Source organism: Leptinotarsa decemlineata, unplaced genomic scaffold, assembly GCF_025532065.1.
Source record: "Leptinotarsa decemlineata unplaced genomic scaffold, Ldec_3_MD MMD2_P_RNA_scaffold_5, whole genome shotgun sequence".
Taxonomy (NCBI): Eukaryota; Metazoa; Arthropoda; class Insecta; order Coleoptera; family Chrysomelidae; genus Leptinotarsa; species Leptinotarsa decemlineata.
The window spans coordinates 24,477,390-24,489,744 of NW_027412532.1; the positions used below are offsets into that span (position 1 = coordinate 24,477,390).

A 12,355-nucleotide genomic window follows, 5' to 3' on the forward strand; every position below is an offset into this window, starting at 1 on the left:
TTAATTACCCATTTCGCAAAAAGTATGCAAGTCAGTAAAATAATAGGCACGCCAAAACAATCGCCCAGTAAATTATATATAATATTTAAAAGCAAACGAATACAAAGGCGGTATACAATATAAAAACTATTACAAATGATATGGCATACAAAAAAGCAGGGAAACTAATTAAAGAAAAAGTTGAATGAACTGCAACAAAGGGAATCAGTTTGAAGCTGAGCCAAGACTATACAAATAATAAATATTATGTTGACTACAACTTATTGTGTCCTCACTCATAACCTAACCAGGAAATGTTGCAATAAAGATCGTGACAGGAAATTTTTAGAGTCCTTCAATAATTCACCGCCTGGGAAGATACCAGCATAATTTTCTCGAAGACAGGTGAGCTGGTTTTGATATTTATGCTTCATAAGCCACGCATGAAATGTCGGAATGTATACATTTGCTGGAAGACACGAAAACTATGTTCCTGTCTCCCTTTACTATTCACAGATTTCCCAACGAATGATGTAGTAGGGGCGAAAGCAGGGTTATGTAGAAGAGACATGTGTTTAAACGGATTTATGGGATACGTAATACCGCGGCATGACGACGACAAAATTGTGTTTGGGAGCAGCGACAGTGTTATGGATGGATATGCTATTGTGTGCCCTTTGTCTGTCTGGAGGATGAAGTCAGAGCGTGGAATTTAATGAAACTTCTTTGAAAACGCTAGCTATATACGGATTTATTTTTGAATGTGATTCAGTTCAGTGCGTCGTATTTGATTTCATTTTCCGTATATAGAAAAGCAGAAACTCTTGGTAAAGTTCTCGGAAATATTTATCCGGTATACTAAAACTTTTCCATACATAATCTTGAGCTGAAATTGTATACATTTCAAGAAATACCTATTATTTATATTCTGATCACTATTAGGTACTTTCGCACTTATGAAAAGTACTTTCTTAGTGGGAATAGCCTATATATATATATATAATATATATATATATATATATATATATATATATATATATATATATTGATAATTAGGTGATACTTGCATTTCACTTACCAAGAGCAGGTTGCTTGAAGGAAAAAATGTATAACCAAAAAAAGTATTTTACTTCTCTCTCCTACTAACCTGACACACGTCCGCCGAGCGAACGAAATGTCTAGCTTACTTTTGTTCATAACATACATGCCTGCCGAAAGCACTATCAAACAAATTTCAAATTCATGAACATTTTTAATAAACTCAATGAAGATTCTTATACCTTTCACTAAGATGGTTTCTGTTTTCAGTGGTGCTAGTTCTGTGTGTTCCGTCATCTAGTATATTCAGTTGAGATTCGTTTCGTGTTGCTGAATCAATTCGAATTCTTTCTTTGCCGTGACAATGTCAGGTTATTAGCAAAGCCGATTGGTTTCCTATGATGAATTTGACATTGAATCTCTCTGGTATAATCCTACGAACAACCATCCTTAAAAGTCGAAATTTACGCGAGCTAAAGATTTAAATCTATAGTAAAACCAATAATGATTGAGAGTCAAGCGTGTTGTCATATCTAAATTTTACGTTACCAGTTTATAGCAGAATCAAAATATAGTAAGCAGTAGAGTTGTAGGTTGTGGCAAATTATAGATAATACACAATACTAGTACGATTAAAAGGTATTATTTATGACAAAAATCAGTAATGAGCTTATAATGAGTAATACTTTGTCACTTTACCGTAACTTCCATCTCATCGTTGCAGTCCTCACTAATGTACTTGCAGCCATGAGCGTATCATTGGTTTGTGAATAATACAGCGTGAATTGTACGTTTTACAGTTAAGTTAGTCAGCAATCGACGTGTTGTGATAACAATTGGTGAAAATAATAGTGCTAATAAGTGTTTAAGCGTTACATAATTATATTTCTACACCGTTCTCAAACTACTCAAAAAATGGGAGACATGGTCGGGCCTTCCACGTCGAAAAAGGTAAAACGGTCGGAGTCTCGGTCAGTAAGAGAAAAACAAATTGTACTGCGAGTATTTCACTGTCTTGAAAGAGATCATCAGCCACCAAAAGATGACGTTGTGCATATGTGCTGTAATTCTACGTGTGTACCTCCGAATAACCAACCGGGCATTTCTACATCATTAAGTTCCACAATTACAAAAGATAAATTAGTTGATATGTGCTCTGATTATACCGGTGTACCAAAATCATCGATTTACAAAATACTAAGAGAAGCAGAATTTCATGGGGACGTACAAACGCTCAAAACTAGTAGCGGACGAAAAAAAATCACAGTTGATGAAGAAGCCAAAACCAGTATACGCAGAACTATTCACAGTTTCTTTTCAGAAATGAGCTGCCCACACTACAAACAGTTCTGGAGGCACTTAGCGATCATGAATTGGTCCCAAAAATGGGTAAAGAAACTTTTAGGAAACTTGTACACGAAATGAAATTTACGTACGGAAAAGTTGACAGGAAAAGCATTCTCATTGAACGTCAAGAAATAATAGCATGGAGAAGAAACTATCTAAGAAAAATTGACGAATTTCGGAAGCTCAAAAAAAAATTGTACTTCATGGACGAGACATGGGTTAACCAAGGACATACGGTCAAAAAAGTATGGCAGGATGGTAATATAACAAGTGCACGACAAGCCTTTATTGAAGGTTTGTCAGTTGGGTTAAAACAGCCATCTGGAAAAGGTAGTCGTCTGATAGTTACGCATATAGGAAGCGACAGTGGATTTTTACCAAATGGTGAATTAATATTTAAATCTAAGAAAACAGGCGACTATCATGAAGAGATGAATGCGGAGGTGTTTGAAAAATGGTTTGAAGGCATCATTCAACTTGTGGAACCTAGGTCTGTCATCGTCATGGACAATGCCCCATACCATAGTCGATATTTAGAACCATTACCGAAACAATCATGGGAAAAAGCAGCAATTCAAGAATGGTTAATTAATAAGAACATCCAATATAACAAAGATAGTTTAAAGGCAGAACTACTTCAGCTAACAAAATTACACACAGACAAATATAAAAAATTCGCGGTGGATGAAATGGCGTCAAGTCGTGGAATTACAGTTTTAAGGTTACCACCATACCACTGCGAATTAAACCAATAGAATTAATCTGGGCGCAAGTAAAAGGATATGTGGCACGAGAAAACAGAACATTTAAATCAGTGGACGTGCAACATCACCTACAAGAAGCTATCCGAACTGTTTCTGCAAAAGACTGGAAGAAAAGCATGTAGCATGTTTTAAAAGAGGAGCAAAAAATGTGGGACGTAGACAACCGTATTGAACACAATATTGAACCAATCATAATTCACTTTGATGATAGCGGTAGCAACAGTGACGAATCTGAGGTTGAAGATCAGACGAAAATTTGCCTATGTTTAATGACAGTTCATTTTTCTGACACCAATCATGTAACTCAGTAATATCGTTTTGTAATGATATACAATCAGAGTAGTCTTCAATCTCCCTGAAAATCGTCATATCATCAGCAAAAAGTAATTTTTAGGGTTGATATTATTAGAAATGTCATTAACAAACAAAAAAAATGATAGTGGACCCAAGTTTGAACCTTGAGGAACCCCGGAAGTTGCATTAAATATAAACGATTTAATTCCTCCGTATTCCACAAATAATTTTCTATCACTAAGATACGATTTCAGCAGATATTGGATGCTCCTCGAAATGCCAAAGCTTGATAATTTCATGAGCAACTGATGATGTGAAACCCGATCAAATACTTTGCTGAAGTCCATATACACCACATCAACTTGTTTACATTGGTCCACTTTATCAGAAACATTGTGTAAAAATTTGATGCAGTGCCACGACACTTCACAAAACCATGTTGAAATTCGAAAATTGTGTTTTTTACGTGCTTATAAATGAGGTCCGATAAAATTATTTCAACTAATTTCGAGTACACTGATATTATAGTAATCGGTCTATAATTTACCATTTCCGAATTCTTGCCGGTTTTAAAGATAGGGCATACCCTCGACAGCTTCCATATATTCAGAAAGTAACAATTTTTCAGCATGAGATTGTAAATGATACAAAGAGGCTTCGCAAAAAGAGCAATATGATTCTTAACAAGTTTGTCTGGAATGTCATCTGGTCCAACTGTCAATTTATTTTTCAACTTATTGGACGCCGAGATGATGTCATTTTTCGAGATTTCACTAAGATGTAAGTAATCACTGGTGTTGAAACATTCTCCATTACTCCAGTTTGAATTTTTTAGATTATTATTAGAAATATACAAGTACGTTGCAAATGCATTAACTATAGCGTTAGGTGATGACAATATTTGATCTTAAAAATACATATGTTCTGGAATTCGAGATTTATCATTCTTTTAGTTCACATTGGTTCAAAAACTGGAGTGATTTTTTTTCAGGTTTTGTTCGGAGTTCGCAATGAAACGTTTATATGAAATATCTATATCGCGTTTAACTGAATGCCTCATCTCTCTGAACTTTTCACGATATAAAAGTAATTTATGATGCCTAACATTTTCAGGTAGTGATTTTTTACTTTCAGTTTACGAATCAGATATTTTGAATACCAGGTAGGGTACTATTTTATTTTGTATGACTTCGTTAAACCGTTCGCATGTTTGATCGACGCCATTCAGGTTGCTAAAGTGTTGATTCCAATCAACTCCTTCGAGTAATCTGCAAAGTTTTTCAGTATTGGTATTTCTGAAGTTATACCGGTTAATGAAAGAAGAACATTTTTTTCGTGTTGGCCCTGGTGAAGTTTGTACTATAAGTCCTGGATGATGGCGATCAATCGGAACTAGTGGGTCGTCATCAGTAAGTACTTTGCAATTGTTTTCGATACTAGCAATTATCAAATCGAAAAGTATGTCATTATAATTTTCAACTCTATTAATTTGATACATATCACAGAAGCTCAGAAAGTTATTGAAACGTAATATCAAATTGGTTTGAACTGTTTTATCATAATGATCTTGAAGTTCTGGAATATTGAAGTCCCATATCTTTAATGACAAAACATCTATTTTATTAACATGACAAATCAATTCAAGGCGTTCGGATTGGTGTTTATTGCTATCGACTGCCAATAAAACACCACCTCCACGAGCTCCTGTGTTTCTATCTTTACGATAAACTGTATAATTATGCGGGAATAGTTCGCTGTTGAAAATATCTACATGATATTTTCTGAAATAGCAACAACACTGTGACAACTTGCTAGTACATTTCTATAAAATAAGTGAGTTTTGGTATTTAGACCCTACAATTTTGATAGCAGATAGTAATGTGTTACTCTCGAATAATCTATTGGATGGAATTACAAGTTTTTACTACTATAGTCGGATGCCCATTTTTATATTTTATTACCAGGTTGTTTTCACTATTGTTTTTTCGCAGTGTTAACTCATTACGTAGTGTTAAATAATATTCACGTTGTTTCACTGTTTGGTCAGTTCTCAGGTATACGTTCTTGAACTTCTCAGTACTTTGAACTCTTCTTTTGTTCCCTCAGGCCAATAAGCATACTCCCGATTCTATCTAAGGTGTTTGAGCTAATCTTGAAAGATCAAATATGTCATTTTGTTGAAACAAATAATATTATAACTTCGGTTCAATCTGGTTTCCGAAAATCTCATAACACCACTACAGCTTTACTAAATATCACCGATGACATTCTCACTTCAATTGAGAAAGGCCAATTAGTTTACCTGATTCTACTAGACTATAGTAAGGCGTTCGATACTTTTGATCGTAATGTTTTGTGTGATAAACTTTTATACTACGGTTTTTCTCAGGAAGCTTGTGGGCTTATTCGTAACTATTCATCGGAACGATGTCAATCGGTAGTAGTAGGTTCATTGAAGTCAGATGCCCAAATAGTGAATTACGGAGTACCTCAAGGATCAATCTTGAAACCTATTCCATCTATATCTCGGATTTTCATGAGTGTCTGAAGTTTTGTACTATCCACCACTATGCCGACGATACTCAATTATACCTAGACTTTACGAACAATTCAATCCTTTCAGCAACTTCTCAAATTGAAGAAGACTTAACATCTCAATACAATATCCCAACCGCACATAATCTCACACTTAACCCTTCGAAACCACTAGCTATGCTTCTCGGAACGAAATCAAAACGTGAACAACTAACACAAAATTTTCAAGTCAGGTTAGCAGGTATGCCGTTAACCTTTGTAGTGGTGAATTGAAAAACCTAGGTATCTGGTTTGATGTTGACCTAAGATTTACCAAGCACGTCAGCTATATCTGCCAGAGCTCGTTCAATATTCTGAGACAGCTATATCCTAGTCGTTATTTGCTATCTACTAAAATGAAACTTGAGTTGTGCGAATCGCTGGTGATATCTAAATTATCATATCGCGACAGTATTTATGATCCAGCACTTCTGCAGGCTGATGCAGCTAGACTACAAAAAATTCAAAATTCCTGTTTACGTTTTTCTCATGGAATACGTAAATTTGAACATATTAGTATGAAATTTAAAGAAACAGGATTGCTCAAAGTAGATAACTTTCGAAAACTCCATTTACTTACCTCGACACACAAAGTTTATAACATCTGGCAAACCTACGTATCTCCTCAATAAACTTACTATGTTCAAAAACCTCAATAGGGTGAACACAAAGAAAAATAATATGCTAGTTATTCCCAAACACTCAACTGCAAAGTACCAACGTTCTTTTTCATATTCTGCACCTAAATTCTATAACACTATTCCCAAGGAGTTTTGGAACTTCTCTTTATACAATTTCAAGAAGAAATTGAAAATCTTACTTCAGTCACTATAGAGTTGCTTTCAAGACGGACCTCTATGTGATTATTGTTTACGCTAGGGTTATAAATAAATGAATGTTAATAAGTGTTTACTAAGGTGAAAATTTTTACAAGCATTTAGGCATATATTTATATTTATAATTAAATTATTACTTTTTTTTATTATTATTTTTTATATTTAAATTATTATTTGAAAATTTAATTTTTATTTAATTTGAACTTTTATATTTTATACTCACACGAGTATAAATTGTTCTGGAAATAAGTATTTTTGATTTAATATACGCTAATACTCAAATTTTACTTTTATATTTTTCTATGATTCACTTATATTTTAATAGTCTTCTTTGATTCACCTATATTTTTCTTTTTTTTTTTTTTTCGCTAGGTTAAGTTGAAAAACAGCCTAGGCTGATACTTCACCTTTTCATTGACCCTTAATTATTGTTCTAAATTTTTGTATTTCATTTTTAATATTATGTCGATGAATAAAGACGATTATTATTATTATCAGAGTAAGTACATCTTGTTTATTTTGCAATGATACTTTGATTGGTCTTGATTTCCCCTCAAATTTTTTACCGAGTCTCGTAATTGTAGTAGTATTGATGTTGGAATCCGGGATAATTGATGTAATTAACACTTTAATGGGCAAGGCTGGCTCAACAATATCTTCAGGAATACCAAATATGAGTATGTTATTCTCTCTACGTTTGATTTCATTGATCTCATTCATTATTTAAATTGCACCTATGGAATTTTATCATTTCAGTTTTTTATCTCTTCTTTGTGACTGACCTTCATAGACTGTATGCTCAACATGAAAGGTCCTTCAGACTAAATGAAAATTATTCGACGTTTTCAAATCATTCCTTGAAATGCAACCACAAGTTCCCGAATATAAAAGATACGGAAATTTTGCACTATGCAAGCAAGGGTTGAAAACTCAATTATTTGGAATCCTTTGAAACCCATGAGCATAAGCATTGCGGATGTAACCTACTGAATGACCAAATAGATAACCGTGTTAGGAATCAAACGTTGAAAGGTAAGACCTCGTTAGTCCTCAGCTCGCACAAGTTTCTCAACTTCTGAGAGTTGTCGTTCATATGGGGGCGACGGCTGATTAAAGGAAAAACATATTTTGAAAACAGATTTTGATAGATCTTCTCTACTTGCCAGTTATCAGACTAGCGTACCTACATTGTCACAGGTAAACAAAATTCAGGTACTTAATTCTGTTAAGGACCTCTGTTATTACCTGCAGTGATAAATAGATAAATAAGGGTTAACATTATTGATTACTTCAATTTAATGTATTCGTTTGAAAATGTCCGTATAGGACGAAACTGCAGTACACGTGGTTTCAAAAAATGGGAAGTTTTTTTCTGATTTTTCATGATGATCTCCTACCACGTAGTTAACGGCCACATCTAGCAATTTAATGGAGTTGTATTATTTACTGATTGTGTTAGGTGAACACATAAATAAATAAGAACTCTCATTTTCTAATAGTTATCCTTTATTCAGGCTTAGTAGGGTTTTGAAAATGTTCTTATGAGTTTCAATCTAATTTCTCATCAAATGGTTTTCGGAGGTGTACTACTATCTACCAATTTGAATAGTTCCGGCTGCGTTAGTTAGTTCTCTTTTCACAAATATTTCACCGATGTATAAGTGATAGTGCACCTTGATTGTCTAAAAGCATTATCATTGTCATGCGACTGAAAACATACAGAATTTTCAATTCACATTCACATTATAGCTTTCAAAAGAATGTATTTTTTCTCTTCTGAGAAAAATTCAAGAAATGTTTTCATCGAAAGTTGAATTATTGATCTCTCAAAACTCACAAACATCTTTGAGAAATGACAGTGAAATAATACCCTGGAAATTCGAAAGTAATGAACAGACTAAGTAACTCAATGTTTTCCACGTAATAAGGTATATGATGGACATATATAAATTCTGAATAACGAACTGTCAAATCACGAATAAGACAGTAAAATTATATTCCTTCATCTCCTTAAGGTGTCATATATTATGGCAATATAATTCATAGTATCAGTACGAGAACACTGATTTGAATTACCGAAACGATTTAACGTATCTCATCTATGTAATGTAGCATATAGTCTCCAACCACCATTTTATTGTATATCAACGACTTATTGGAAAGAACGAGATATCTAATATATTGCTTTGCTAATGACAGCACACTTGTATCGTCATTGCATTTGAATTCCAGGACATCGGCTGCAGATGCACATCTTCACCGGTAGCATATCTCAATGAGGATCTAGAAGTGATTGGGGTAAAACTAACCAGATTCAATTTAATGCAACAAAAACCCAGACATCGGAATTCTCCAAAGAGATAAATGTCTCCAAACCGAATAAGTTTGTTGGGGGTTAAAATGAACACCAAAGTGTCGCTGGATTTGCAAGGGCTGCTTCACGGAAGCTTGGAACACTGTTCCGAACCAGAAAATTGCATACAACTCAGCAACTTTTGATGTTTGATGATGTTTTGATGTTCAAGTGATTTGGCACATTTGATTCCATCAAGAGCGGTACATATCAGAAATATACAACGAACTGTGGCTACTCATCGATTTGAGGTTCAACTCGGTACACCTCAAACTCCACAGTTTAAAAACTCGTCCATTTGGAGAAATGCGTTTATGTGGTATAAACTTCCTGAGAACGTTTTCCCAAATTGATTTATTCTCCAGCGATTCACATTCAATGTGAATCGCTACTTTTGCACAGGCACCGCTCTTAGAGCACCTTACGGTAGTGATTTGTGTTTAGTTTTATGAGAAAAGATTGTGTAGTAACCCATAATAAAATGAATAGAATTTTTCTAATCTATAATATACTTTCAATTCATAATACTCATAGATAGCTGTTTTGGCCTTTATGCCTTATCAAGACAAAGCTTGTCTGGTTTTCAATTGACAGTCATCCTTTTCGTGCTACTAGCTATTGCTTAAGAAAGCTATTGTATAGTGAAACACGTCTTGTAGTATTTTTGTAGTGGAAATCACAATAAACTGTATTAATAAGTTTTCATCCAAATTGATTCAGTAATTTCCAACATGGAAACTAGTAATATAAGTGTTATGACTTGCCTCACCGTTAAGAGCTACGGGTCAAATTCTAGTGCACGTAAGAAAAATAATCAAGCTGATCGAAGAAATTCAGTTCCAAATGCTCTGGCAATCATATCGGCTGAAAAATTAAAAAAAGAAATAAGTTAAACATGTCTGTTGGCCCCTCCAATTGAGTAGTGAAAATTATCTCAACTTCGCCATTTCAATAAAATCAAAGACCACTTTATTATGTCATTCAGGAAGTCAGATTTGCAAATTTCTTACGGTTTCTAATGAAGTTCATAAACATTTTTGTTTCATTTCCAACCCAGAATATTGATAAGATTTGTTGCTTGCATACGAAGCTTTTACTCACTCCCAATTCTGTCATTTGATTTGAAAGTTTACCAATGCATCAGATGAGGTTATTTCTGTATTGACCACTCTGTAAGTTGTTTTTTCCTTGGTTAAAAGCATCGATCTCAATAGTGAATATTATGTTCCGCCTTAACCGTATTTATTCGAACATTTTTCATCAACCGTTCCTATCCACATGTGAATGAAATGGAGCATATATGGAGACCATTTATCAAAGTTAGCACATACATACTGCTCACATCCTCTCTTTTATAGGCTTGACTTGACGTTTTCACCAACCTTGCAGGTTTAATATTTTTTATGTGAGCTATTTTATTATATATAACTGTGTAGTTTCAGCATAACTTCTACAAAACAAAAATTATTACTGTCTTCGAAATTACTTTATGCATAATATAAAGTGCACTGAATCATGAAATATGTTGTTGATGGTTGTGTTTTGTTTCAGAAATATGAATCCTACTGGGATTATTTCCGCAATGCTGCTGGTGGCGTCACTGAAAGGTGAGTGTTTGTCTGAAAAGTAAATAAGTTCTTATAGTTGAGTGTTTCTCTAAAAAGTGAAAAGTAAAGTTCTTATCGATAGAAAATCTAAAGTGAAAAGTGAAGTTCTTATAGATAGAAAATTTGCATGTTATGAAGGTTAATTGAAACGTTTACCTGGAAAAAATATAACGTGAACTTTTCACACAAAATGTTCAAATATTAATCAGTAACTTGTCGTTTATAAAAATTTAGACAAAAAAGATGACATCAAAGATGAATTAGTTTCATTTTTAGCTTTACATAGATTCTGATCGACTTCAATATCATGTTCTGTTCAAAGGATAAGAGAAGGGGGACTATTAACGTTCACAATGAACGAGGTATGTTCAAACAATAAGATGAATTTTAATTTTCCTCAAAAAATATTTATTTATTCATCAATTTTTATTTAGTTTCCTTCAAAGTAGTCCTTCTAAGACATAATAAACTTGTGCCAGTGTTTTTTCCAGTCCTCGTAACAATTTTGATATGCAATTTGTTTTTAACTTCTCAATCATCGCAAAATGTCTTCCTTTCATGGATCTCTTCAATGTTCGGAGCAGAAAAAAGTCGCAGGGAGGCAAATCTAGCAATAAAGCAATAAAGTGGATGAGGCATAATTACGGTAAATTGATGGATGCAGTCGTTACAAAGTGGTAGAAGATCATCATGAAAAATTAAACTTCCAATGTTTTTTACCACTTATATTTGTAACTGACGTCATTGCAGTTTCGCCCTATAAGGACATTTTCAAACGAATACAATGAACTGTAAGTAAGCAAGACTTGACATTTGATTTGATTTGGCATGCTTTTTTTGTTTGGCACTGGTGGGCTCTTCTATTGGGAAGATTGGACTTTGTTTTCGATGTCATAACCATATATCCATAATTTGTTACCAGCTATGACCTTTTTAGACAAATCTGGATCGTCGTTGACATCATTCAACAATTTCTGAGCGAGGGTTCGTTGTATTCGTCCTTATAGGACGAAACTGCAGTAACGCTAGTTACAAATACAAGTGGTGAAAAAACATAATTTTTACGGTGTTGATTTTGTGAAAAAAATTACGAACAAGCAATGACGAGTGAGCAGGTACATTATCGTGATGCAAAAGCAATGCATTGTTTTTCCACAATACCGGACGTTTTCTTCGTATTGCTTCTCGCAAGCGGCGCATAACTTCCAGATAATACTCTTTATTGGCCGAATGGCCATGTGGCAAGAACTCCCGATGCACAACGCCACTATAATCGAAGAAATCAGTAGGCAAAACCTTTTGATCGAATTCGGCATGCTTTTTTGTCTTGGTTCTCCTGGGATTTTCCATTGGGAAGATTGGACTTTGGTTTCGATGTCAAAACCATATACCTATGACTCATCACCAGTTCTGACCCTTTCAAGCCAATCTGGATTGTCTTTGACGTCATTCAACAATTTCTGAGCGATGCTAATGCGATGGTTTTTTGGTCAAAATTCAGCACTCTCCATAACAATTGTTTTCACTTCCTCAACATTTTCATCGGTTGTTGATGTGCTGTAC

At 34.2% G+C, this 12,355-nt stretch overlaps 1 long non-coding RNA gene across 2 annotated transcripts in view; it reads left to right on the top strand.

The window, feature by feature from the left end:
• LOC111509725 (uncharacterized) overlaps window positions 1–11,120 on the top strand; it is a 524,725-nt gene extending 513,605 nt beyond the window's left edge. Inside the window, exon 7 of one of the 2 annotated variants that reach the window (XR_012464121.1) lies at window positions 10,737–11,120. This is a non-coding gene — a long non-coding RNA (uncharacterized lncRNA). The remainder of the gene's footprint in view (window positions 1–10,736) is intronic. The other variant, XR_012464120.1, reaches the window with a different exon arrangement.
• The last annotated feature ends 1,235 nt before the right edge of the window (window positions 11,121–12,355 follow it).